The following is a 26,727-nucleotide window of genomic DNA, read 5'->3' on the forward strand; positions in this document are numbered from 1 at the left end:
TTCACCATCAGAGAGGGAGTTTAGCACAGGAGGAAATGTGGTGACCTGTCAACGTTATGTATTACCATTTTGGGCTTCAAACATTAACCTTAACCAGTCCACCACCAGCAGTAATGCTTGAAATCCAAAATGGTACTACATAATCAGATGTTTTTTTATCCAAAAACCTAACCAATCAGTAAACAATGCAAATTTTTTAAGTTACATATTATTTATGTTATTCTCAGGATTTAAAAAATATAATATTTAGTAAATAATATTATTATATATTATATTACTAAATTATTTACTAGTAATACAAATTACAAATCATCAGAATTTCTTCCTGGGCCCTCCTGTTACAAGCTCTACATCTTAAAGTTTGTATTTAATGTGTCACTCACTATGACTAACTAACCCATTGTGATATTGTCATCTCAAAATTGATTCACATTTCCCTTCTGTGTGAAATTGCGCATGCACTTTGTGCACTGACTGCAGTCTGGCTGTAGGGATGGCCAATGCCATAACCAGGGCAGGTTCCACTTCCAAATTCCAATGTTTAGTATTGTATTCTATGTTTTATTTTTGAAAAAACAGAATTTATGTTTACCTGATAAATTTCTTTCTCCAACGGTGTGTCCGGTCCACGGCTTCATCCTTACTTGTGGGATATTCTCTTCCCCTACAGGAAATGGCAAAGAGAGCACCCAGCAAGAGCTGTCCATATAGCTCCCCCTCTGGCTCCGCCCCCCAGTCATTCGACCGACGGTTAGGAGAAACTATAGGGTGCCGTGGTGACTGTAGTGTATAAATAAAGAAATTTTTCAAACCTGGTTAAAAAGCAGGGCCGGCCGTGGACCGGACACACCGTTGGAGAAAGAAATTTATCAGGTAAACATAAATTCTGTTTTCTCCAACATTGGTGTGTCCTGTCCACGGCTTCATCCTTATTTGTGGGAACCAATACCAAAGCTTTAGGACACGGATGAAGGGAGGGAGCAAACCAGGTTACCTAAACGGAAGGCACCACGGCTTGCAAAACCTTTCTCCCAAAAATAGCCTCAGAAGAAGCATAAGTATCGAATTTGTAAAATTTGGCAAAAGTATGCAGAGAAGACCAAGTCGCTGCCTTACAGATCTGATCAACAGAAGCCTCGTTCTTGAAAGCCCATGTGGAAGCCACAGCTCTAGTAGAATGAGCTGTAATTCGTTCAGGAGGCTGCCGTCCGGCAGTCTCATAAGCCAATCAGATGATGCTTTTCAGCCAAAAAGAAAGAGAGGTAGCAGTAGCTTTCTGCCCTCTCCTCTTACCAGAATACACATCAAACAAAGATGATGTCTGTCTGAAATCCTTTGTTGCTTCTAAATAGAACTTTAAAGCACGGACCACATCTAGATTGTGTAACAAGCGTTCCTTCTTTGAAACTGGATTCGGACACAGAGAAGGAACAACAATTTCCTGGTTAATATTCCTGTTGGAAACGACCTTTGGAAGAAAACCAGGCTTGGTACGTAAAACTACCTTATCTGTATGGAATACCAGATAGGGAGAAGTACACTGCAAAGCAGATAATTCAGAAACTCTTCTAGCAGAAGAAATAGCAACCAAAAACAGAACTTTCCAAGATAGTAACTTAATAACTATGGAATGCATGGGTTCAAACGGAACCCCCTGAAGAACTGAAAGAACTAAATTTAGACTCCAAGGAGGAGTCATGGGTCTGTAAACAGGCTTGATTCTAACTAACGCCTGTACAAACGCCTGTATATCTGGCACTGCTGCCAGACGTTTGTGTAACAAAACAGACAAATATCTGTCCTTTTAAGGAACTAGCTGACAAACCTTTATCCAGGCCTTCTTGGAGAAAGGAAAGTATCCTAGGAATTTTAATTTTACTCCAAGGGAATCCCTTGGATTCACACCAACAGATATATTTTTGCCATATCTTATGGTAAATCTTCCTAGTTACAGGTTTTCTGGGCTGAACCAGAGTATCTATGACTGTATCTGAAAACCCACGCTTAGATAGAATCAAGCGTTCAATTTCCAAGCAGTCAGTTGGAGAGAGACTAGATTTGGATGTTCGAACGGACCTTGTACTAAAAGATCCTGCCTCAAAGGTAGCTTCCATGGTGGAGCCGATGACACATTCACCAGGTCTGCATACCAAGTCCTGTGTGGCCATGCAGGGGCTATTAGAATCACTGAGGCCTGCTCCTGTTTGATCCTGGCTACAAGCCTGGGAAGGAGAGGAAACGGTGGAAATACATAAGCTAGGTTGAACGACCAAGGCGCCACTAATGCATCCACCAGTGTCGCCTTGGGATCCCTGGATCTGGACCCGTATCGGAGAACCTTTGCGTTCTGGCGAGACGCCATCAGATCTATATCTGGAATGCCCCATAGTTGAGTTAACTCTGCAAAAACCTCCGGGTGGAGTTCCCACTCCCCCGGATGAAAAGTCTGACGACTCAAATAATCCGCCTCCCAGTTGTCCACTCCTGGGATGTGAATTGCAGATAGGTGGCAGGAGTGATCCTCTGCCCATTTAATGATTTTGGATACCTCTCTCATCGCTAAGGAACTCTTTGTTCCCCCCTGATGATTGATGTACGCTACAGTCGTCATGTTGTCCGACGGGAACCTTATGAATTTGGCCTTTGGTAGGTGAGGCCACGCCAGGAGCGCATTGAATATCGCTCTCAGTTCTAAAATCTTTATCGGGAGAAGAGACTCTTCTCGAGACCATAGACCTTGAGCTTTCAGATAGTCCCAGACCGCACCCCAGCCTAAGAGACTGGCGTCGGTCGTGACAATGACCCATTCTGGTCTGCGGAAACTCATTCCCTGAGACAGGTGATCGTGAGACAACCACCAGCGGAGAGAATCCCTGGTTACCTGGTCTACTTGAATCTGGGGAGACAAGTCTGCATAGTCCCCATTCCACTGATTGAGCATGCACAGTTGTAATGGTCTTAGATGAATTCGAGCAAAAGGAACTATATCCATTGCTGCAACCATCAATCCTACTACTTTCATGCACTGAGCTATGGAAGGCTGAAGAATAGAGTGAAGAACTTGACAAGCGTTTAGAAGCTTTGACTTTCTGACCTCTGTCAGGAAGATCTTCATTTCTAAAGAATCTATTATTGTTCCCAAAAAGGGAACTCTTGTTGACGGAGACAGGGAACTCTTTTCTACGTTCACCTTCCACCCATGAGATCTGAGAAAGGCTAGAACAATGTCTGTATGAGCCTATGCTTTGGAAAGAGACGACGCTTGGATTAGAATGTCGTCTAGGTAAGGTGCTACAGCAATGCCCCTCGGTCGTAGAACCGCTATAAGGGACCCTAGCACCTTTGTGAAGATTCTGGGAGCAGTGGCTAAACCGAACGGAAGAGCCACAAACTGGTAATGTTTGTCCATGAAGGCAAACCTCAGGAACTGATGATGATCTTTGTGGATAGGAATATGCAGGTAGGCATCCTTTAAGTCCACGGTAGTCATATATTGACCCTCCTGGATTGTTGGTAAAATTGTCCGAATGGTTTCCATTTTGAATGATGGAACTCTGAGGAATTTGTTTAGAATTTTTAGATCCAGAATTGGCCTGAAAGTTCCCTCTTTTTTGGGAACTACAAACAGGTTTGAGTAAAAACCCAGACCTTGTTCTGCTGTTGGAACTGGGTTTATCGCTCCCATTTTTAATAGGTCTCCTACGCAATGTAAGAATGCCTGTCTCTTTATCTGGTCTGAAGATAAGCGAGACATGTGGAACCTTCCCCTTGGAGGAAGTTCCTTGAACTCTAGAAGATACCCCTGAGAGACTATTTCTAGTGCCCAGGGATCCTGAACGTCTCTTGCCCAAGCCTGAGCGAAGAGAGAAAGTCTGCCCCCTACTAGATCCGGTCCCGGATCGGGGGCTACCCCTTCATGCTGTCTTGGTAGCAGCAGCAGGCTTATTGGCCTGTTTACCCTTGTTCCAGCCTTGCCATGGTTTCCATGCTGGCTTAGGCTGGGAAGAGTTGCCTTCTTGTTTGGAGGCCGCAGAGTTAGGATTCGGTCCGTTCCTGAAATTGCGAAAGGAACGAAAATTAGATTTATTCTTAGCCTTGAAAGGCCTATCCTGTGGGAGGGCATGTCCCTTCCCACCAGTAATGTCTGAAATAATCTCTTTCAATTCCGGCCCGAAAAGGGTCTTACCCTTGAAAGGAATATTAAGCAATTTATTCTTGGACGACACATCCGCCGACCAGGATTTTAGCCAAAGCGCTCTGCGCGCCACTATTGCAAACCCTGAATTTTTCGCTGCTAACTTAGCCAATTGGAAAGCGGCATCCAAAATAAAGGAATTAGCCAACTTTAGTGCGTGAATTCTGTCCATGACTTCATCATATGGAGTCTCTTTTTGGAGCGAATTTTCTAGTTCCTCGAACCAAAAATACGCTGCCGAGGTGACAGGAATAATGCACAAGATTGGTTGAAGCAGGAAGCCTTGCTGAACAAATATCTTTTTTAGCAATCCTTCCAATTTTTTATCCATAGGATCTTTAAAAGCGCAACTGTCCTCAATAGGAATAGTCGTGCGCTTAGCTAACGTTGACACTGCCCCCTCAACCTTAGGAACCGTTTGCCATGCGTCCCTTCTGGGGTCAACAATGGGGAACATTTTCTTGAATATAGGAGGTGGAACAAAAGGTATACCTGGCTTTTCCCACTCCTTAGTCACTATATCCGCCACCCGCTTGGGTATCGGAAAGGCATCAGCGTGCACCGGGACCTCTAAGAATTTGTCCATCTTGCACAATTTCTCTGGAATTACCAAAGAATCACAGTCATCAAGAGTAGTTAGGACCTCCTTAAGTAGGGCGCGGAGATGTTCTAACTTAAATTTAAATTTTACGACATCAGTGTCTGCCTGCTGAGAAACTTTTCCTGAATCAGAAATTTCCCCCTCAGACAGGCCCTCCCTCACTGCCAATTCAGATTGATGTGAGGGTATAACTGATAAATTTTCCTCAGCGCCAACCTGCTCATCTTCTGTATTTAAAACTGAGCGGTCGCGCTTTCTAGGGTAGGATGGCAGTTTGGATAACAGATTTGCTATTGAATTATCCATTACTGCTGTTAACTGTTGCATAGTAACAAGCATTGGCGCGCTAGATGTACTAGGTATCGCCTGCGCGGGCAAAACTGGTGTTGACACAGAAGGAGAGGATGAGGAACTATCCCCACTACCTTCATTAGAAGAATCATCTTGGGCAATCTTATTCAATGTGGCAGTACTGTCCATACTTTGTTTGGACGCTATGACACAATTTGCACAAACATTAATTGGGGGAACCACCTTGGCTTTCATACACACAGAACATAAGCCATCTGAAGGTATAGACATGTTAGACAGAATTTGGCAGGCTAATAATGCAATAAAAGCGTTTTTAAAGAAAAGCGTTACTGTCCCTTTAAATAATAAACAGGCACACTTTATTATTGTTATATTGAAAAACAATGAAGGCAATGTCCGATTTTTACAAAATTTTTACCCCAGAGTCCTAATGCCCTGAAAGTATTGCACACCAAGTTTCAAGACTTTAACCCTTAAAATGAGCAAACCGGAGCTATTTGTTCAATTAGACAATTTTAGTACACTACAATCATAGCCACAGCCTTGCTGCGGCTTTTTACCTTCCCTGAGAGTTATTCAGCAAAGAAATAAACCTTCCAGAGTCCGTTTTAGGATGTCACAGGACCCCTCACATGAAGCTGCATGCACTGCCATGAAAGTAAACTGCGCAATTGAGGCGCGAAAACGGGGCCTCCTTCCTCTGCATACCAGAGTGAAGGGGCCTTCCTGACTGAAATAGCCGTCTAACTCAATGCCAGGCGATAAAAAACGTTCCCAAAGTGCTTTTAAGTGCACAAAACACTCTAAATGCCATTAAAATATGAAATAAAACAATCGATTTAGCCCACAATAGTGTCAACCAGTGTATAGCCCATTTGTAAGCCTTAATCTGTTATGAGTCTAAGAAAATGGCTTACTTACCCCTTCAGGGAAAAAACAGAATTTATGTTTACCTGATAAATTACTTTCTCCAACGGTGTGTCCGGTCCACGGCGTCATCCTTACTTGTGGGATATTCTCTTCCCCAACAGGAAATGGCAAAGAGCCCAGCAAAGCTGGTCACATGATCCCTCCTAGGCTCCGCCTACCCCAGTCATTCGACCGACGTTAAGGAGGAATATTTGCATAGGAGAAACCATATGGTACCGTGGTGACTGTAGTTAAAGAAAATAAATTATCAGACCTGATTAAGAAGAAAAAAAAAACCAGGGCGGGCCGTGGACCGGACACACCGTTGGAGAAAGTAATTTATCAGGTAAACATAAATTCTGTTTTCTCCAACATAGGTGTGTCCGGTCCACGGCGTCATCCTTACTTGTGGGAACCAATACCAAAGCTTTAGGACACGGATGAAGGGAGGGAGCAAATCAGGTCACCTAAATGGAAGGCACCACGGCTTGCAAAACCTTTCTCCCAAAAATAGCCTCAGAAGAAGCAAAAGTATCAAACTTGTAAAATTTGGTAAAAGTGTGCAGTGAAGACCAAGTCGCTGCCCTACATATCTGATCAACAGAAGCCTCGTTCTTGAAGGCCCATGTGGAAGCCACAGCCCTAGTGGAATGAGCTGTGATTCTTTCGGGAGGCTGCCGTCCGGCAGTCTCGTAAGCCAATCTGATGATGCTTTTAATCCAAAAAGAGAGAGAGGTAGAAGTTGCTTTTTGACCTCTCCTTTTACCGGAATAAACAACAAACAAGGAAGATGTTTGTCTAAAATCCTTTGTAGCATCTAAATAGAATTTTAGAGCGCGAACAACATCCAAATTGTGCAACAAACGTTCCTTCTTTGAAACTGGTTTCGGACACAGAGAAGGTACGATAATCTCCTGGTTAATGTTTTTGTTAGAAACAACTTTTGGAAGAAAACCAGGTTTAGTACGTAAAACCACCTTATCTGCATGGAACACCAGATAAGGAGGAGAACACTGCAGAGCAGATAATTCTGAAACTCTTCTAGCAGAAGAAATTGCAACTAAAAACAAAACTTTCCAAGATAATAACTTAATATCAACGGAATGCAAGGGTTCAAACGGAACCCCCTGAAGAACTGAAAGAACTAAATTGAGACTCCAAGGAGGAGTCAAAGGTTTGTAAACAGGCTTAATTCTAACCAGAGCCTGAACAAAGGCTTGAACATCTGGCACAGCGGCCAGCTTTTTGTGAAGTAACACAGACAAGGCAGAAATCTGTCCCTTCAGGGAACTTGCAGATAATCCTTTTTCCAATCCTTCTTGAAGGAAGGATAGAATCCTAGGAATCTTAACCTTGTCCCAAGGGAATCCTTTAGATTCACACCAACAGATATATTTTTTCCAAATTTTGTGGTAAATCTTTCTAGTTACAGGCTTTCTGGCCTGAACAAGAGTATCGATAACAGAATCTGAGAATCCTCGCTTCGATAAGATCAAGCGTTCAATCTCCAAGCAGTCAGCTGGAGTGAAACCAGATTCGGATGTTCGAACGGACCCTGAACAAGAAGGTCTCGTCTCAAAGGTAGCTTCCAAGGAGGAGCCGATGACATATTCACCAGATCTGCGTACCAAGTCCTGCGTGGCCACGCAGGAGCTATCAAGATCACCGACGCCCTCTCCTGATTGATCCTGGCTACCAGCCTGGGGATGAGAGGAAACGGCGGGAACACATAAGCTAGTTTGAAGGTCCAAGGTGCTACTAGTGCATCCACTAGAGCCGCCTTGGGATCCCTGGATCTGGACCCGTAGCAAGGAACTTTGAAGTTCTGACGAGAGGCCATCAGATCCATGTCTGGAATGCCCCACAGCTGAGTGACTTGGGCAAAGATTTCCGGATGGAGTTCCCACTCCCCCGGATGCAATGTCTGACGACTCAGAAAATCCGCTTCCCAATTTTCCACTCCTGGGATGTGGATAGCAGACAGGTGGCAGGAGTGAGACTCCGCCCATAGAATGATTTTGGTCACTTCTTCCATCGCCAGGGAACTCCTTGTTCCCCCCTGATGGTTGATGTACGCAACAGTTGTCTTCCCTGAATCAGTAATTTCTCCCTCAGACAAAACCTCCCTGGCCCCATCAGACTGAGTTAGGGGCCCTTCAGAAATATTAATATCAGCGTCGTCATGCTCTTCAGTATCTAAAACAGAGCAGTCGCGCTTACGCTGATAAGTGTTCATTTTGGCTAAAATGTTTTTGACAGAATTATCCATTACAGCCGTTAATTGTTGCATAGTAAGGAGTATTGGCGCGCTAGATGTACTAGGGGCCTCCTGAGTGGGCAAGACTCGTGTAGACGAAGGAGGGAATGATGCAGTACCATGCTTACTCCCCTCACTTGAGGAATCATCTTGGGCATCATTGTCATTGTCACATAAATCACATTTATTTAAATGAATAGGAATTCTGGCTTCCCCACATTCAGAACACAGTCTATCTGGTAGTTCAGACATGTTAAACAGGCATAAACTTGATAACAAGTACAAAAAACGTTTTAAAATAAAACCGTTACTTTAAATTTTAAACTGAACACACTTTATTACTGCAAATGCGAAAAAACATGAAGGAATTGTTCAAAATTCACCAAATTTTCACCACAGTGTCTTAAAGCCTTAAAAGTATTGCACACCAAATTTGGAAGCTTTAACCCTTAAAATAACGGAACCGGAGCCGTTTTGAACTTTAACCCCTTTACAGTCCCTGGTATCTGCTTTGCTGAGACCCAACCAAGCCCCAAGGGGAATACGATACCAAATGACGCCTTCAGAAAGTCTTTTCTAAGTATCAGAGCTCCTCTCACATGCGACTGCATGCCATGCCTCTCAAAAACAAGTGCGCAACACCGGCGCGAAAATGAGGCTCTGCCTATGCTTTGGGAAAGCCCCTAAAGAATAAGGTGTCTAAAACAGTGCCTGCCGATATTATTATATCAAAATACCCAGATAAAATGATTCCTCAAGGCTAAATATGTGTTAATAATCAATCGATTTAGCCCAAAAAAAGTCTACAGTCTTAATAAGCCCTTTTTGAAGCCCTTATTTACAATCGTAATAAACATGGCTTACCGGATCCCAGAGGGAAAATGACAGCTTCCAGCATTACATCGTCTTGTTAGAATGTGTCATACCTCAAGCAGCAAGAGACTGCTCACTGTTCCCCCAACTGAAGTTAATTGCTCTCAACAGTCCTGTGTGGAACAGCCATGGATTTTAGTGACGGTTGCTAAAATCATTTTCCTCATACAAACAGAAATCTTCATCTCTTTTCTGTTTCTGAGTAAATAGTACATACCAGCACTATTTCAAAATAACAAACTCTTGATTGAATAATAAAAACTACAGTTAAACACTAAAAAACTCTAAGCCATCTCCGTGGAGATGTTGCCTGTACAACGGCAAAAAGAATGACTGGGGTAGGCGGAGCCTAGGAGGGATCATGTGACCAGCTTTGCTGGGCTCTTTGCCATTTCCTGTTGGGGAAGAGAATATCCCACAAGTAAGGATGACGCCGTGGACCGGACACACCTATGTTGGAGAAATGACAGTTTTCTACCATTAACATGTCTTGTTAGAAATATGACTGATCATACCTTGAGCAGAAAAGTCTGCAAACTGTTCCCCCCAACTGAAGTACTCTGGGCTCAACAGTCCTGCGTGGGAACAGCAATTGATTTTAGTTACTGCTGCTAAAATCATACTCCTCTTTAAAACAGAACTCTTCATCCTTTTCTGTTTTTGAGTAAATAGTACAAACCGGCACTATTTTAAAATAACAAACTCTTGATAGAAGAATAAAAAACTACAACTAACACCACATACTCTTTACCATCCCCGTGGAGATGCTACTTGTTCAGAGCGGCAAAGAGAATGACTGGGGGGCGGAGCCAGAGGGGGAGCTATATGGACAGCTCTTGCTGGGTGCTCTCTTTGCCATTTCCTGTAGGGGAAGAGAATATCCCACAAGTAAGGATGAAGCCGTGGACCGGACACACCAATGTTGGAGAAATGTACTCACTGTACTATGCTGCAGTGCTGCTGCTATTAGTTGATGCATGTATGTTAAAAACAGGTTGCAGGATTGACCTGCTCAATGCCACATTCCTTATGTTTCCTGGACAGTCACTCAGCTAAATGACTAACACATGAATCAGTGTGCATTGTACTACCTTTACTGTACTTAGAAACACAAATCATGCGCTTGGACAGTCAGCACTTTTCAGGTTTCTCCATGCATACACTGCTTCATATGTTACTCATACTACAGCTAGACTGACTTTTAAAGAAAACATGGACAATGTGGTAAGAACTTACTGGACACTGTCAGCTAATTTAATTTCAATTGGCTGTGTGGTTGAGTTCAATTGTTTGTTTATATACTCTAACTATAACTGTTCTTAGTGATCTGTTCTGTACTACAGCTTAAAATGAATGTAATATGACAGGCTGCAGGATTTCAGGAATGACCTTGTCAATGACACATCCCCCATGTTTTCATGGACAGTCACTCAGCTAAATGACTAACACGTGAAGCAGTGTGCATTGTACTACCTTTACTGCACTTAGAAACACAAAATCATGCTGCTGGACAGTAAGCACTTTTTAGGTTTCTCCATGTACTCTGCTTCATATGTTACTCATACCACAGCTAGACTGAATGCCCAAGAAAACATGGAGAATGTGGTAAGAACTGGCCAGTGAATTTCATTTTAATTAGCTTCGAGTGTGTTTAGTTCACTTGTTTGTATTATGTACTCTAACTATAACTGTTCTGTCATGTACTACAGAATAGCTGCGTGATGTAATATCACACGCTGCAGGATGTCAGGATTGACCTTGTCAATGCCACATCCCTCATGTTTGCCTGGACAGTCACTCCTCTAAATGAAAAACAAATGCAGTAGTGTGTGCATTGTACTACCTTTACTGCACTTATACACAAATCACACTGCTGTAAAGTCAGCACTTTTCAGGTTTCTCCATGCTTACACTGCTTCACTGTGTACACTTACCAACTAACAAATAGATTGTATAAATGGAAGGCACAGGTGATTGTTTCCTAGTGGATGATTAGACCACATGAACAGGGTTACTCCCTAAGTGCTTTTACTCATAGAGCAAAGATAAAGAGGAAATAGCATAAACCTTTAAAATAAATTTGTTCCAATAACCTAAAAAGCTGACCCTTGTCTGAGGAATCAACTCTTATGTAAATTGATCCTCCAACCATGTTCTTGAAGAAACCACACCAGTTGTTTCATGTGAGATTCTGCTAAATGAAAAGATTGAGCTAGTACCAAGATATTGTCCAAATAAGGAAAATACCCTGCTCTCTGATTACAGATAGAAGGGCACCAAGAACCTTTGAAAAGATTATCTGAGCTGTCGCTAGGCCAAATGGAAGAGCGACTAATTGGTAATGCTTGTCTAGAAAAGAGAATCTCAGAAAACGATAGTGGTCTGGATGAATCGGAATGTTAAAATAAGCGTCCTGTAAGTCTATTGTGGACATGAAATGACCTTGCTGAACAAAAGGCAGAAGAGTCCTTATAGTCACCATCTTGAAAGTTGGGACTCTTACAAAACAATTTAAAAATGTCAGATCCAGAATTGGTCTGAACGAATCTTCTTTCTTTGGGACAATGAATAGATTTGAATAAAAATCCAAACCCCCTTCCTGCAGAGGAACTGGAACAATCACTCCTGAAAGATCTAGGTCTGAAACGCATTTCCGAAAAGCCTGAACCTTCACAGCGTTTGTTGGAACATGAGAAAGAATCTTCCCATGGGAAGTCTTATTCTGAAACCTATTCGATACCCCTGACAAACAATAACAGAATTTATGCTTAACTGATAAAATACTTTCTCTTGCGGTGTATCCAGTCCACGAATTCATCCTTACTTGTGGGATATTCTCATTCCCTACAGGAAGTGGCAAAGAGAGCACACAGCAAAGCTGTCCATATAGCTCCCCCTCTGGCTCCGCCCCCCAGTCATTCGACCGACGGTTAGGCGAAAAAGGAGAAACCATAGGGTGCAGTAGTGACTGTAGTTTAAACAAGAAATTTTAACCTGACTTAATTGCCAGGGCGGGCCGTGGACTGGATACACCGCAAGAGAAAGTAATTTATCAGGTAAGCATAAATTCTGTTTTCTCTTGCAAGGTGTATCCAGTCCACGGATTCATCCTTACTTGTGGGATACCAATACCAAAGCTTTAGGACACGGATGAAGGGAGGGAACAAGACAGGTAACCTAAACGGAAGGCACCACTGCTTGCAAAACCTTCTCCCAAAAATAGCCTCCGAAGAAGCAAAAGTATCGAATTTGTAAAATTTGGCAAAACTATGCAGTGAAGACCAAGTCGCTGCCTTACAAATCTGTTCAAATTCTTGAAGGCCCAAGTGGAAGCCACAGCTCTGGTGGAATGAGCTGTAATTCGTTCAGGAGGCTGCTGCCCAGCAGTCTCATAAGCCAATCGGATGATGCTTTTCAACCAGAAGGAAAGAGAGGTAGCCGTCTCTTTTTGACCTCTCCTCTTACCAGAATAGACAACAAACAAAGATGATTTTTGTCTGAAATCCTTAGTTGCTTGTAAATAGAATTTCAAAGCACGAACCACATCAAGATTGTGTAAAAGCCGTTCCTTCTTAGAAGCTGGATTAGTACACAGAGAAGGAACAATGATTTCCTGGTTAATGTTCTTATTAGAAACAACTTTAGGAAGAAAACCAGGTTTGGTACGCAAACACCAGATAGGGTGAATTACACTGCAAAGCAGACAATTCTGAAACTCTTCGAGCAGAAGATATAGCTACCAAAAACAAAACTTTCCAAGATAATAACTTAATATCTATGGAATGTAAAGTTTCAAACGGAACCCCTTGAAGAACTGAAAGAACTAAATTTAGACTCCATGGAGGAGCCACAGATTTATAGACAGGCTTGATTCTGACTAACGCCTGTGTAAACGCTTGAACATCTGGTACTTCTGCCAGACGCTTGTGTAAAAGGATAGACAGAGCGGATATCTGCCCCTTTAAGGAACTAGCCGATAAACCTTTCTCCAATCCTTCTTGGAGAAAAGACAATATCCTTGGAATCCTAATCTTACTCCACGAGTAACCCTTGGATTCACACCAACAAAGATATTTCCGCCATATCTTATGGTAAATTTTCCTGGTGACAGGTTTTCTAGCTTGGATCAGAGTATCTATGACTGATTAAGAGAACCCACGCTTGGATAGAATTAAGCGTTCAATCTCCGAGCAGTCAGCTGCAGAGAAACTAGATTTGGATGCTTGAATGGACCCTGTATTAGAAGATCCTGCCTCATTGGCAGTGACCATGGTGGGACAGATGACATGTCCACTAGATCTGCATACCAAGTCCTGCGTGGCCACGCAGGCGCTATCAGAATTACAGAGGCCTTCTCCTGTTTGATTCTGGCTACCATCCGAGGGAGAAGGGGAAACGGTGGAAAGACATAGGCCAGATTGAAGGACCAAGGCGCTACTAGAGCATCTATCAATGCCGCCTTGGGGTCCCTGGACCTGGCACCGTAAAGAGGAAGTTTGGTGTTCTGACGGGACGCCATCAGATCCAACTCTGGAATGCCCCATAGCGGAGTCAGCTGAGCAAATACCTCCGGGTGGAGTTCCCACTCCCCCGGGTGAAAAGTCTGACGACTTAGGAAATCCGCTTCCCAGTTGTCTACTCCTGGGATGTGAATTGCAGATAGATGGCAAGAGTGATCCTCCGTGCACCTGATTATCTTGGTTACTTCCTTCATTGCTAAGGAACTCTTTGTTCCTCCCTGATGATTTATGTATGCTACAGTCGTGATGTTGTCCGACTGAAATCTGATGAACTTGGCCGCCGCTAGCTGAGGCCATGCCTGGAGCGTGTTGAATATCGCTCTCAGTTCCAAAATGTTTATCGGGAGAAGAGACTCTTCCCTAGACCATAGGCCCTGAGCTTTCAGGGAGCCCCAGACCGCGCCCCAGCCTAACAGACTGGCGTCTGTCGTTACAATGATCCCCTCCGGTCTGCGGAAGCACATTCCCTGTGACAGGTGATCCTGAGACAACCACCAGAGAAGAGAATATCTGGTTTTCTGGTCCAGTTGGATTTGAGACAAATCTGCATAATCTCCATTCCACTGTCTAACACCACATTCACTTTACCCTCCCGTGGAGATGCTACTTGTTAGAGCGGCAAAGAGAATGACTGGGGGGCGGAGCCAGAGGGGGAGCTATATGGACAGCTTTGCTGTGTGCTCTCTTTGCCACTTCCTGTAGGGAATGAGAATATCCCACAAGTAAGGATGAATCCGTGGACTGGATACACCTTGCAAGAGAAATTCTGAATCCACTGATTTTGAACAGAAACTGTCCAAATGTGTTGAAATAATTTCAATCTGCCCCCCTCCAGTAGAACGGAGTTGAGGGCTGCACCTTCATGCAGTCTTAGGGGCTAGATTTGTTTTTTTTATAAGGCTTGGATTTATTCCAATTCGGAGATGATCTCCAATTAGAGTCAGCGGCCTTAGGGGAAGGAGAGGTCTTTTGTTCTCTATTCTGACGAAAGGAACGAAAATGATTGGAAGCTTTAAATTTACCTTTAGATTTCTTATCTTGGGGCAGAAAAACTCCCTTTCCCCCGGTGATAGTGGAAATAGAATCCAATTGAGAACCAAATAAATTACTACCCTGAAATGATAAAAAACAGAATTTATGTTTACCTGATAAATTACTTTCTCCAACGGTGTGTCCGGTCCACGGCGTCATCCTTACTTGTGGGATATTCTCTTCCCCAACAGGAAATGGCAAAGAGCCCAGCAAAGCTGGTCACATGATCTCTCCTAGGCTCCGCCTTCCCCAGTCATTCGACCGACGTAAAGGAGGAATATTTGCATAGGAGAAATCATATGATACCGTGGTGACTGTAGTTAAAGAAAATAAATCATCAGACCTGATTAAAAAACCAGGGCGGGCCGTGGACCGGACACACCGTTGGAGAAAGTAATTTATCAGGTAAACATAAATTCTGTTTTCTCCAACATAGGTGTGTCCGGTCCACGGCGTCATCCTTACTTGTGGGAACCAATACCAAAGCTTTAGGACACGGATGAAGGGAGGGAGCAAATCAGGTCACCTAGATGGAAGGCACCACGGTTTGCAAAACCTTTCTCCCAAAAATAGCCTCAGAAGAAGCAAAAGTATCAAATTTGTAAAATTTGGTAAAAGTGTGCAGTGAAGACCAAGTCGCTGCCTTACATATCTGATCAACAGAAGCCTCGTTCTTAAAGGCCCATGTGGAAGCCACGGCCCTAGTGGAATGAGCTGTGATTCTTTCAGGAGGCTGCCGTCCGGCAGTCTCATAAACCAATCTGATGATGCTTTTAAGCCAAAAAGATAGAGAGGTAGAAGTTGCTTTTTGACCTCTCCTTTTACCAGAATAAACAACAAACAAGGAAGATGTTTGTCTGAAATCCTTTGTAGCATCTAAATAGAATTTTAGAGCACGGACAACGTCCAAATTGTGTAACAAACGTTCCTTCTATGAAACTGGATTCGGACACAAAGAAGGTACAACTATCTCCTGGTTAATATTTTTGTTGGAAACAACCTTCGGAAGAAAACCAGGCTCAGTACGTAAAAACCACCTTATCTGCATGGACCAGATAGGGCGGAGAACACTGCAGAGCAGATAACTCAGAAACTCTTCTAGCGGAAGAAATTGCAACCTAAAACAAAACTTTCCAAGATAATAACTTAATATCTATGGAATGTAAGGGTTCAAACGGAACCCCTTGAAGAACTGAAAGAACTAGATTAAGACTCCAGGGAAGAGTCAAAGGTCTGTAAACAGGCTTGATTCTAACCAGAAATAAAGCTTGGTCCTGGGAATGACAAAAGAGGGAAGAGGCGCTCTGGTGCAGATAAACCCAATAATGAGTGAGATTTCCAAAAAGAGAAATACTAATACTCACAAAGGTGATTGCACTTCCAGTGCAATAATCCACAAGCCGAAACTTCTGAGCCGTTCGGCTGACTCTTTCTCTCCCGGTATGCTCCCGTCAACAATCAGGCCCCGGTATGCTCCCGGCGACAATCTGGCCCCTAAGAGAAATAAAGCATAGAACACCTTTGGTGCAGATAACCCTGACCAGTATGGAACTACCATCAGAGGGTAGATGTGAATACTCACAAACGTGTGTGCACAATCAGTGCAATATCGAGCGGACCGAAACTTTGTAAAGCCGTTCGGCTGACTTCCGAAAGAAATGTGGCTATTGCTCTCACAAGTCCAGTGGAAAAAGAACAGTTCAAAGCAAGGTAGAACAATATAAAAACTTTTATTAAAACTTCGCTACGCGTTTCTCGGCTGCTCGCCGTTTCATCAGGCTCATAAATTTAGTGAACTACCTTGCTGTCTTAAAAAGGCTGAGTTAACCAATGGGGATAGTTTGTGTATTACACACCCACCGTAACTCCCCCACCAATGGAGATGGTTTAAATGTTGCACACCCACCATAACATGTGTATTGATTGATTAGGTGCTACACCTCTTGCAAAAACTTTATAACTAACAAAGTTATATCTCAGCTATCGATAACATACTATTACAGATATCAATATATACATATTCGTGACAACATCGAACAAAATATTGCGGGTAAACATAAAGACTCAACTTATATCTGATGCACGACGTGTGCGCAATGATCTAAATTTTATACATAATATGTACAAATAAATGTCCTATATATTCTAGGTTTCAGGGGATTAACCCTTCCTTATATAAGTATATGATCTGTGTACATAATACCCTCGCTGTGTTATTGATATGACACTTACATACATGATGCCGTATATCATGCATCATACATGTATAGTTACTGCTTGTTAACATAATACATAAAGATGGTGATTAAATATTATGACATTCGTTGTAAATGCAATAAATCTCAATGTATTTCTAAGTATTTTGGATATTGTCTGATTTGGTTTAAGGGATAATAACATTCTATTATTTGAATCTACACATTCTATATAATCCCAAATTACGGTTTCGAGCCCTTTGTGTTTTTAAATAAATTTATAGTGGCATTAGTAACCTTGTAATAATATAGTTCCTATAATACCTATACCATATGTGTGTCCTCTGCGTGATGATATATCGAGGAGGATATATCCTAAATGTAGTGCTAATGTGAATCATGGTTATAGGGATATTAGTGTATGTGCTCTTAATGTTATAGGGATATTAGTGTATGTGCCCTTAATGTGGTGAATCTATAAGTAGCATTTATCTAAGGGGAATACTGATTAATTCTGAATATAAGGATGCTACTGGTGATAATTGTGATTAGAAATGGGTAGTGTTGAGAAACTGTAAATTATAATGCAACAATTAATTAGTGTAGTTGTGCTTGTAAATGTCTAAAATTTTGGAGTGAAGGGTGAAATGTCTGTGTGGTCTAACGTTGTGTTAAATAGAAGAAATTGGTAGAACAAGGTTTGTATAAACACCTATTATAGAGTGTGAGAAAGTGTGTGTACGAGGATAGTGAAATCTAAAGCGGAATCTTTTGTACACCTTTGTTTTATTACTGTTGTAGATAGATCCCATTATAATTGGGATAGTTCCTATTTCTATAACTTGAGTATTGGAATTCAAATTCCTTGGTCTTAACCCAAATCGTGTGTAGTGATGTTTTTATATTTATATTTATATTAACTCTTCTGAGCCGTATTGGCTTTGGAAAAGACTCCATATATTTGGTATATATATATGTGATTCAGAATATATATGTGTATTTAAGGATTCACTATCCTCGTACACACACTTTCTCACACTCTATAATAGGTGTTTATACAAACCTTGTTCTACCAATTTCTTCTATTTAACACAACGTTAGACCACACAGACATTTCACCCTTCACTCCAAAATTTTAGACATTTACAAGCACAACTACACTAATTAATTGTTGCATTATAATTTACAGTTTTTCAACACTACCCATTTCTAATCACAATTATCACCAGTAGCATCCTTATATTCAGAATTAATCAGTATTCCCCTTAGATAAATGCTACTTATAGATTCACCACATTAAGGGCACATACACTAATATCCCTATAACATTAAGAGCACATACACTAATATCCCTATAACCATGATTCACATTAGCACTACATTTAGGATATATCCTCCTCGATATATCATCACGCAGAGGACACACATATGGTATAGGTATTATAGGAACTATATTATTACAAGGTTACTAATGCCACTATAAATTTATTTAAAAACACAAAGGGCTCGAAACCGTAATTTGGGATTATATAGAATGTGTAGATTCAAATAATAGAATGTTATTATCCCTTAAACCAAATCAGACAATATCCAAAATACTTAGAAATACATTGAGATTTATTGCATTTACAACGAATGTCATAATATTTAATCACCATCTTTATGTATTATGTTAACAAGCAGTAACTATACATGTATGATGCATGATATACGGCATCATGTATGTAAGTGTCATATCAATAACACAGCGAGGGTATTATGTACACAGATCATATACTTATATAAGGAAGGGTTAATCCCCTGAAACCTAGAATATATAGGACATTTATTTGTACATATTATGTATAAAATTTAGATCATTGCGCACACGTCGTGCATCAGATATAAGTTGAGTCTTTATGTTTACCCGCAATATTTTGTTCGATGTTGTCACGAATATGTATATATTGATATCTGTAATAGTATGTTATCGATAGCTGAGATATAACTTTGTTAGTTATAAAGTTTTTGCAAGAGGTGTAGCACCTAATCAATCAATACACATGTTATGGTGGGTGTGCAACATTTAAACCATCTCCATTGGTGGGGGAGTTACGGTGGGTGTGTAATACACAAACTATCCCCATTGGTTAACTCAGCCTTTTTAAGACAGCAAGGTAGTTCACTAAATTTATGAGCCTGATGAAACGGCGAGCAGCCGAGAAACGCGTAGCGAAGTTTTAAGTGTTTTAATAAAAGTTTTTATATTGTTCTACCTTGCTTTGAACTGTTCTTTTTCCACTGGACTTGTGAGAGCAATAGCCACATTTCTTTCGGAAGTCAGCCGAACGGCTTTACAAAGTTTCGGTCCGCTCGATATTGCACTGATTGTGCACACACGTTTGTGAGTATTCACATCTACCCTCTGATAGTAGTTCCATACTGGTCAGGGTTATCTGCACCAAAGGTGTTCTATGCTTTATTTCTCTTAGGGGCCAGATTGTTGCCGGGAGCATACCGGGGCCTGATTGTTGCCGGGAGCATACCGGGAGAGAAAGAGTCAGCCGAACGGCTCAGAAGTTTCGGCTTGTGGATTATTGCACTGGAAGTGCAATCACCTTTGTGAGTATTAGTATTTCTCTTTTTGGAAATCTCACTCATTATTGGGTTTATCTGCACCAGAGCGCCTCTTCCCTCTTTTGTCATTCCCAGGACCAAGCTTTATTTCTACGTATACTTTGGAGAGAGCTGCTGATTCCTGGGGCTATCTACACTATATAATTTCTCAAGAATTGTGGGACTTTTCAGTACACTGAATATACATGGACTTTTCTTTTTCTGTATATCAATACCGAGGAATCCAATAAGTAATTATTATATTTCATTTGTTGATCATTCTTATATATATATATATATAATTTTAGTGTTGTATTATTATATATTCTTTACAGGAAATAATAGAAATTATCATAATTACAACTTTCACTTTAAGAATAGCATTGAATAGGCGCACCTCTCTTTTCCTAAAACACACTTTTGTTAGTGCTGTTTTTTCCATATATTATTGATTCTAACCAGAGCCTGAACAAACGCTTAAACGTCTGGCACAGCTGCCAGCCTTTTGTGAAGTAAAACAGATAAAGCAGAGATCTGTCCCTTCAGAGAACTCGCAGAAAATCCTTTCTCCAAACCTTCTTGTAGAAAGGAAAGAATCTTAGGAATTTTTATCTTGTTCCATGGGAATCCTTTAGATTCACACCAACAGATATATTTTTTCCATATATTATGGTAAATTTTTCTAGATACAGGCTTTCTAGCCTGAATAAGAGTATCTATTACAGAATCTGAAAACCCACGCATTGATAAAATCAAGCGTTCAAACTCCAAGCAATCAGTTGGAGGAAAACCAGATTCGGATGTTCGAATGGACCCTGAATAAGAAGGTCCTGTCTCAAAGGTAGCTTCCATGGTGGAGCCGATGACACATTCACCAGGTCTGCATACCAAGTCCTGCGTGGCCACACAGGAACTATCAAGGTCACCGAAGCCCTCTCCAGATTGATCCTGGCTACCAGCCTGGGAATGAGAGGAAACGGTGGGAATACATAAGCTAGGTTGAAGATCCAAGGTGCTACTATTGTATCCAATAGAGTCGCCTTGGGATCCCTGGATTTGGACCCGTAACAAGGGACCATGAAGTTCTGACGAGAGGCCATCAGAACCAAGTCTGGAATGCCCCATAATTGAGTTATTTGGGCAAAGATTTCCAGATGGAGTTCCCACTCCCCCGGATGCTCCTCCATCGCCAGGGAACTCCTTGTTACCCCCTTATGGTTGATATATGTAACAGTCGTCATGATGACTGATTGAAACCTTATGAATTTGGCCTTTGCTATTCGAGGCCAAGCCTTGAGAGCATTGAATATCGCTCTCAGTTCCATTATGTTTATCGGGAGAAGAGAGTCTTCCCGAAACCATAGACCCTGAGTTTTCAGGGGTTCCCAGACCGCGCCCCAGCCCACCAGACTGGCGTCGGTCGTGACAATGACCTATTCTGGTCTGCGGAAGCTCATTCCCTGTGACAGGTTGTCCAGGGTCAGCCACCAACGGAGTAAATCTCTGGTTATTTGATCTACTTGTATCGTCGGAGACAAGTCTGTATAATCCCCATTCCACTGTCTGAGCATGCCCAGGTGCAATGGTCTTAGATGAATTCGTGCAAAAGGAACTATGTCCATTGCCGCAACCATCAACCCTATTACTTCCATGGACTGCGCTATGGAAGGAAGAAGAACAGAATGAAGTACCTGACAAGAGCTTAGAAGTTTTGATTTTCTGGCCTCTGTCAGAAAAACCTTCATTTCTAAGGAAACTATTATTGTTCCCAAGAAGGGAACTCTTGTTGACGGGGACAGAGAACTTTTTTCTATGTTCACTTTCCACCTGTGAGATCTGAGAAAGGCTAGGACAATGTCCGTATGAGCCCTTGCTTTTGACAGAGACGACACGTGAATCAGGATGTCGTCCAAGTAAGGTACTACTGCAATGCCCCTTGGTCTTAGCACCACTAGAAGGGACCCTAGTACCCTTGTGAAAATCCTTGTAGCAGTGGCTAATCCGAATGGAAGTGCCACAGGTAATGCTTGTCCAGAAAGGCGAACCTTAGGAACCGAAAAAGTTCCTTGTGGATAGGAATACGTAGGTACGCATCCTTTAAGTCCACCGTGGTCATGAATTGACCTTCCTGGATGGTAGGAAGGATCGTTCGAATGGTTTCCATTTTGAATGATGAAACCCTTAGAAACTTGTTTAGAATCTTGAGATCTAAAATAGGTCTGAATGTTCCCTCTTTTTTGGGAATTATGAACAGGTTGGAGTAAAAACCCATCCCTTGTTCTCCTAATGGAACAGGATGAATCACTCCCATGTTAACAGGTCTTCTACACAGTGTAAGAATGCCTGTTCGAAGATAATTGAGACCCGTGGAACCTTCCCCTTGGGGGTAGTTCCCTGAATTCCAGGAGATAACCTTGAGAAACTATTTCTAGCGCCCAAGGATCCTGAACATCTCTTGCCCCAGCCTGAGCAAAGAGAGAAAGTCTGCCCCCCACCAGATCCTTCCCAGATCGGGGGCCAACACTTCATGCTGTTTTGGTAGCAGTGGCAGGTGACTTGGCCTGCTTACCCTTGTTCCAGCCTTGCATCGGCCTCCAGGCTGGCTTGGTTTGAGAAGTATTACCCTCTTGCTTAGAGGGTGTAGAATTTGAGGCTGGTCCGTTTCTGCGAAAGGGACGAAAATTTGGCTTCTTTTTAGCCTTAAAAGACCTATCCAGAGGAAGGGCGTGGCCCTTTCCCCCAGTGATGTCTGAAATAATCTCTTTCAAGTCAGGGCCAAACAGTGTTTTACCCTTGAAAGGGATGTTAAGCAAAAGCGCTCTGCGCGCCACGATAGCAAACCCTGAATTATTCGCCGCTAATCTAGCTAATTGCAAAGCGGCATCTAAAATAAAAAAGAGTTAGCCAATTTAAGAGCTTGAACTCTGTCCAAAACCTCCTCGTACGAAGATTCTTTATTGAGCGACTTTTCTAGTTCTTCGAACCAGAAACACGCAGCTGTAGTGACAGGAACAATGCATGAAATTGGTTGTAGAAGGTAACCTTGCTGAACAAACATCTTTTTAAGCAAACCCTCTAACCTTTAATCCATAGGATCTTGAAAGCACAACTATCTTCTATAGGAATAGAAGTGCGTTTGTTTAGAGTAGAAACCGCCCCCTCGACCTTGGGGACTGTATGCTATAAGTCCTTTCTGGGGTCGACTATAGGAACTAATTTCTTAAATATAGGGGGAGGACAAAAGGTATGCCGGGCCTTTCCCACTCCTTATTTACTATGTCCGCCACCCGCTTGGGTATAGGAAAAACATCGGGGGGCACCGGAACCTCTAGGAACTTGTCCATCTTACCTAATTTCTCTGGAATGACCAAATTGTCACAATCATCCAGAGTAGATAATACCTCCTTAAGTAGTGCGTGGAGATGTTGAAATTTAAATTTAAAAGTTACAATATCAGGTTCTGCTTGTTGAGAAATTTTCCCTGAATCTGAAATTTCTCCCTCAGACAAAACCTCCCTCCTGGCCCCTTCAGATAGGTGTGAGGGTATGTCAGAACAGATATCATCAGCGTCCTCTTGCTCTTCAGTGTTTAAAACAGAGCAATCACGCTTTCTCTGATAAGTAGGCATTTTTGAAAAAAATGCATGCAATAGAATTATCCATTACAGCCATTAATTGTTGTATGGTAATAAGTATTGGCGCACTAGATGTACTAGGGGCCTCTTGTGTGGGCAAAACTGGTGTAGACACAGAAGGGGATGATGCAGTACCATGCTTACTCCCCTCATTAGAGGAATCATCTTGGGCAATATCATATCTATGGCATTATTATCCCTACTTTGTTTGGACATTATGACACAAATATATCACATATATTTAAATGGGGAGACACATTGGCTTTCATACATATAGAACATCGTTATCTGATGGTTCAGACATGTTAAACAGGCTTAAACTTGTCAACAAAGCACAAAAAACGTTTTACAATAAAACCGTTACTGTCCCTTTAAATTTCAAACTGAACACACTTTATTACTGAATATGTGAAAAAGTATGAAGGAATTGTTCAAATTTCACCAAAATTTCACCACAGTAACTTAAAGCCTTAAAAGTATTGCACACCAAATTTGAAAGCTTTAACCCTTAAAATAACGGAACCGGAGCCGTTTTTACATTTAACCCCTATACAGTCCCAGGTATCTGCTTTGCTGAGACCCAACCAAGCCCAGAGGGGAATACGATACCAAATGATGCCTTCTATAAGCTTTTTCAGTGGTTCTTAGCTCCTCACACATGCATCTGCATGCCATGCTTTCCAAAAACAACTGCGCATTAGAGGCGCGAAAATAAGGCTCTGTCTATGACTAGAAAAGGCCCCCAGTGAAAAAGGTGTCCAATACAGTGCCTGCCGTTTTTATTAAAACAATCCCCAAGATTTAACAACTATTAAAAGTAATAATCTGCCAAATATACTTAGTAAAGTAATCGTTTTAGCCCAGAAAAATGTCTACCAGTTTTTTAAGCCCTAATGAAGCCCTTTATTCTTTTACTTAAACTAAGAAAATGGCTTACCGGTTCCCATAGGGAAAATGACAGCTTCCAGCATTACCGAGTCTTGTTAGAAATGTGTCATACCTCAAGCAGCAAAAGTCTGCTCACTGTTTCCCCCAACTGAAGTTAATTCCTCTCAACAGTCCTGTGTGGAAACAGCCATCGATTTTAGTAACGGTTGCTAAAATCATTTTCCTCTTACAAACAGAAATCTTCATCTCTTTCCTGTTTCAGAGTAAATAGTACATACCAGCACTATTTTAAAATAACAAAATCTTGATTGAAGAATAAAAACTACATTTAAACACCAAAAAACTCTAAGCCATCTCCGTGGAGATGTTGCCTGTACAACGGCAAAGAGAATGACTGAGGAAGGCGGAGCCTAGGAGGGATCATGTGACCAGCTTTGCTGGGCTCTTTGCCATTTCCTGTTGGGGAAGAGAATATCCCACAAGTAAGGATGACGCCGTGGACCGGACACACCTATGTTGGAGAAATAGAAATCTAGATTTAGACACCATATCAGCATTCCAAAATTTAAGCCATAAAGCTCTTCCAGTAAGAATCGCTAAGACATAGATTTAATATCAATCTTAATGACATAAAATATAGCATCACAAATAAAATGATTAGAATGTTGAAGTAAAAAAAGAACGCTAGGCAATTCACGATCTATTAACTGTTGAGCTAAACTGTCCAACCAAAAAGCTGAAGCAGCAGCAACATCAGCCATAGAAATGGCAGGTCTAAGAATATAGCCAGTATGTAAATATGCTTTTCTAAGATAGGATTCAATATTCCTATCTAAAGGATCCTTAAAGGAAGTACTATCTCTTCCATAGGAATAGTAGTATGTTTGGCCAGAATAGAAATAGCCCCATCAACCTTAGGGACTTTTTCCCAAAACTCTAAATTAGCCACAGGTAAAGGACAAAGCTTTTTAAACCTAGAAGAAGGGTTAAAAGAAGTACCACGTTTAGACCATTCCTTAGTAAACATATGAGAGATAGCATCTGGATTAGGAAAAACTTCAGGAGTAACATCAGAAGTTTTCAAAACAGAATTCAAACGTTTGCTATTCTTGTTATCAGGACTAGATTCCTCAACACCCAAAGTAAACAATACATCCTTTAATAAAGAACAAATATATTCAATGTTAAAAAGGTTGATTTATCAATTTCAGTCTCTGAAGTAGTATCCTCTGAGCCAGAGAAATCCTCATCAGCAGAAGATCCTCGAGTATGCTGTCGATCAATACAAGCTTCATCAGATTTAGGAGAGTTTAGGAGAGACCTTTTACGTTGATTTGAAGGCGGAATAGCAGTCATAGCCTTTTCTATGGCTGTAGCAATATAATCTTTTATATCTACAGGAATATTATGTACATTAGACTGTGAAGGTTTAACAGTAGATGTATTTGTACTTATAGAAACATTATCAGCATGTCATTTTTCATAACAAGTGCCAAATATTTGAGCTGAAGAAGATCAGCTAATTTACAACATACACACTTAGCTTTGGTAGAACTGTGTCCAGGTAGCTTAGTTCCTACAGTAACATCAGAGGCAGGACCAGTCTGAGACATCTTGCAAAATGTAACAAAAAAGAAAAATAACATTTAAACAAAATATCCAATTTCCTCAAAGTAGTAGTTTCAGGAATGGGAAAAAATGCTTATGATAAAATTAAGGTAATAATCAAAAGCAAGCAACTTAGCCCTCTATGAAACAAATGAGAGCAGAGAGCAAAAGAGGGAGAGACTTAAAGGGATACTGAATCCCAATTTTTTCTTTCGTGATTCAGATAGAGCATACAATTTTAAGCAACTTTCTAATTTACTTCTATTATCAATTTTCCTTCTCTCTTGCTATGTTTATTTGAAAAAGAAAGTCCAGAACCCTGGACAGCACTTGTTTATTGGTGGATAAATGTATCCACCATCAGCAAGAACAACCCAGGTTGTTCACAAAAAAATGGGCCGGCATCTAAACTTACATTCTTGCTTTTCAAATAAAGATACCAAGAGAATGAAGAACATTTGCTAATAGGAGTAAATTAGAAAGTTGCTTAAAATATCTAAATCACAAAAGAAAAAAAATTGGGTTCAGTGTCCCTTTAATATAACAAATTTTTGCGCCAAGAATGGCACAAATGCAGAAAGAAACTTTTGGCGAGAAAGCTTAACAAGTGAAATGACGTGAATCGCATCATAACAGGCACGACTTTGCGCAAAAAAAACAAAAAAACTTGAAGCAAGAAAGACACAAGCAATGACACGACTTGTGTCATGACAGGTGTGACCTCGCACCAAAAGGGAAATATACAGACCTGACTCATGGCAAATATATACAATATACATTTTAAACTTTATAAGATAAAGTGCCAAACATAGCTGAGTGTCTTAAACAAATGATATATACTTACCAGAAGACACCCATCCACATATAGCAGACAGCCTTTGAGAGGAACTGGGCTTCAAAATGCTTAGAAGCGCCTATCACAGAAGAAAATAAAGCACATCTTGCTTCACCACCTCCACAAGGAGGCAAAGTTTGTAAAACTAAGGTATGAGTGAGGTAGGAGGTGTATTTATAGGCATTTTGAGGTTAGGGAAACTTTGTCCCCTCCTGGTAGGAATGTATATCCCATACATCACTAGCTCATGGACTCTTGCCTCTTACAAAGAA

General features: G+C 41.4%; 1 protein-coding gene across 2 annotated transcripts in view; it reads right to left on the reverse strand.

Annotated features, from left to right (window-relative positions):
• Positions 1 to 26,727, reverse strand: part of GNE (glucosamine (UDP-N-acetyl)-2-epimerase/N-acetylmannosamine kinase) — a 138,154-nt gene that overhangs the window by 20,507 nt on the left and 90,920 nt on the right. The gene's annotated exons all lie outside the window — the stretch shown is intronic.

The sequence above is a fragment of the Bombina bombina genome, chromosome 2, assembly GCF_027579735.1.
Source record: "Bombina bombina isolate aBomBom1 chromosome 2, aBomBom1.pri, whole genome shotgun sequence".
Classification (NCBI taxonomy): Eukaryota; Metazoa; Chordata; class Amphibia; order Anura; family Bombinatoridae; genus Bombina; species Bombina bombina.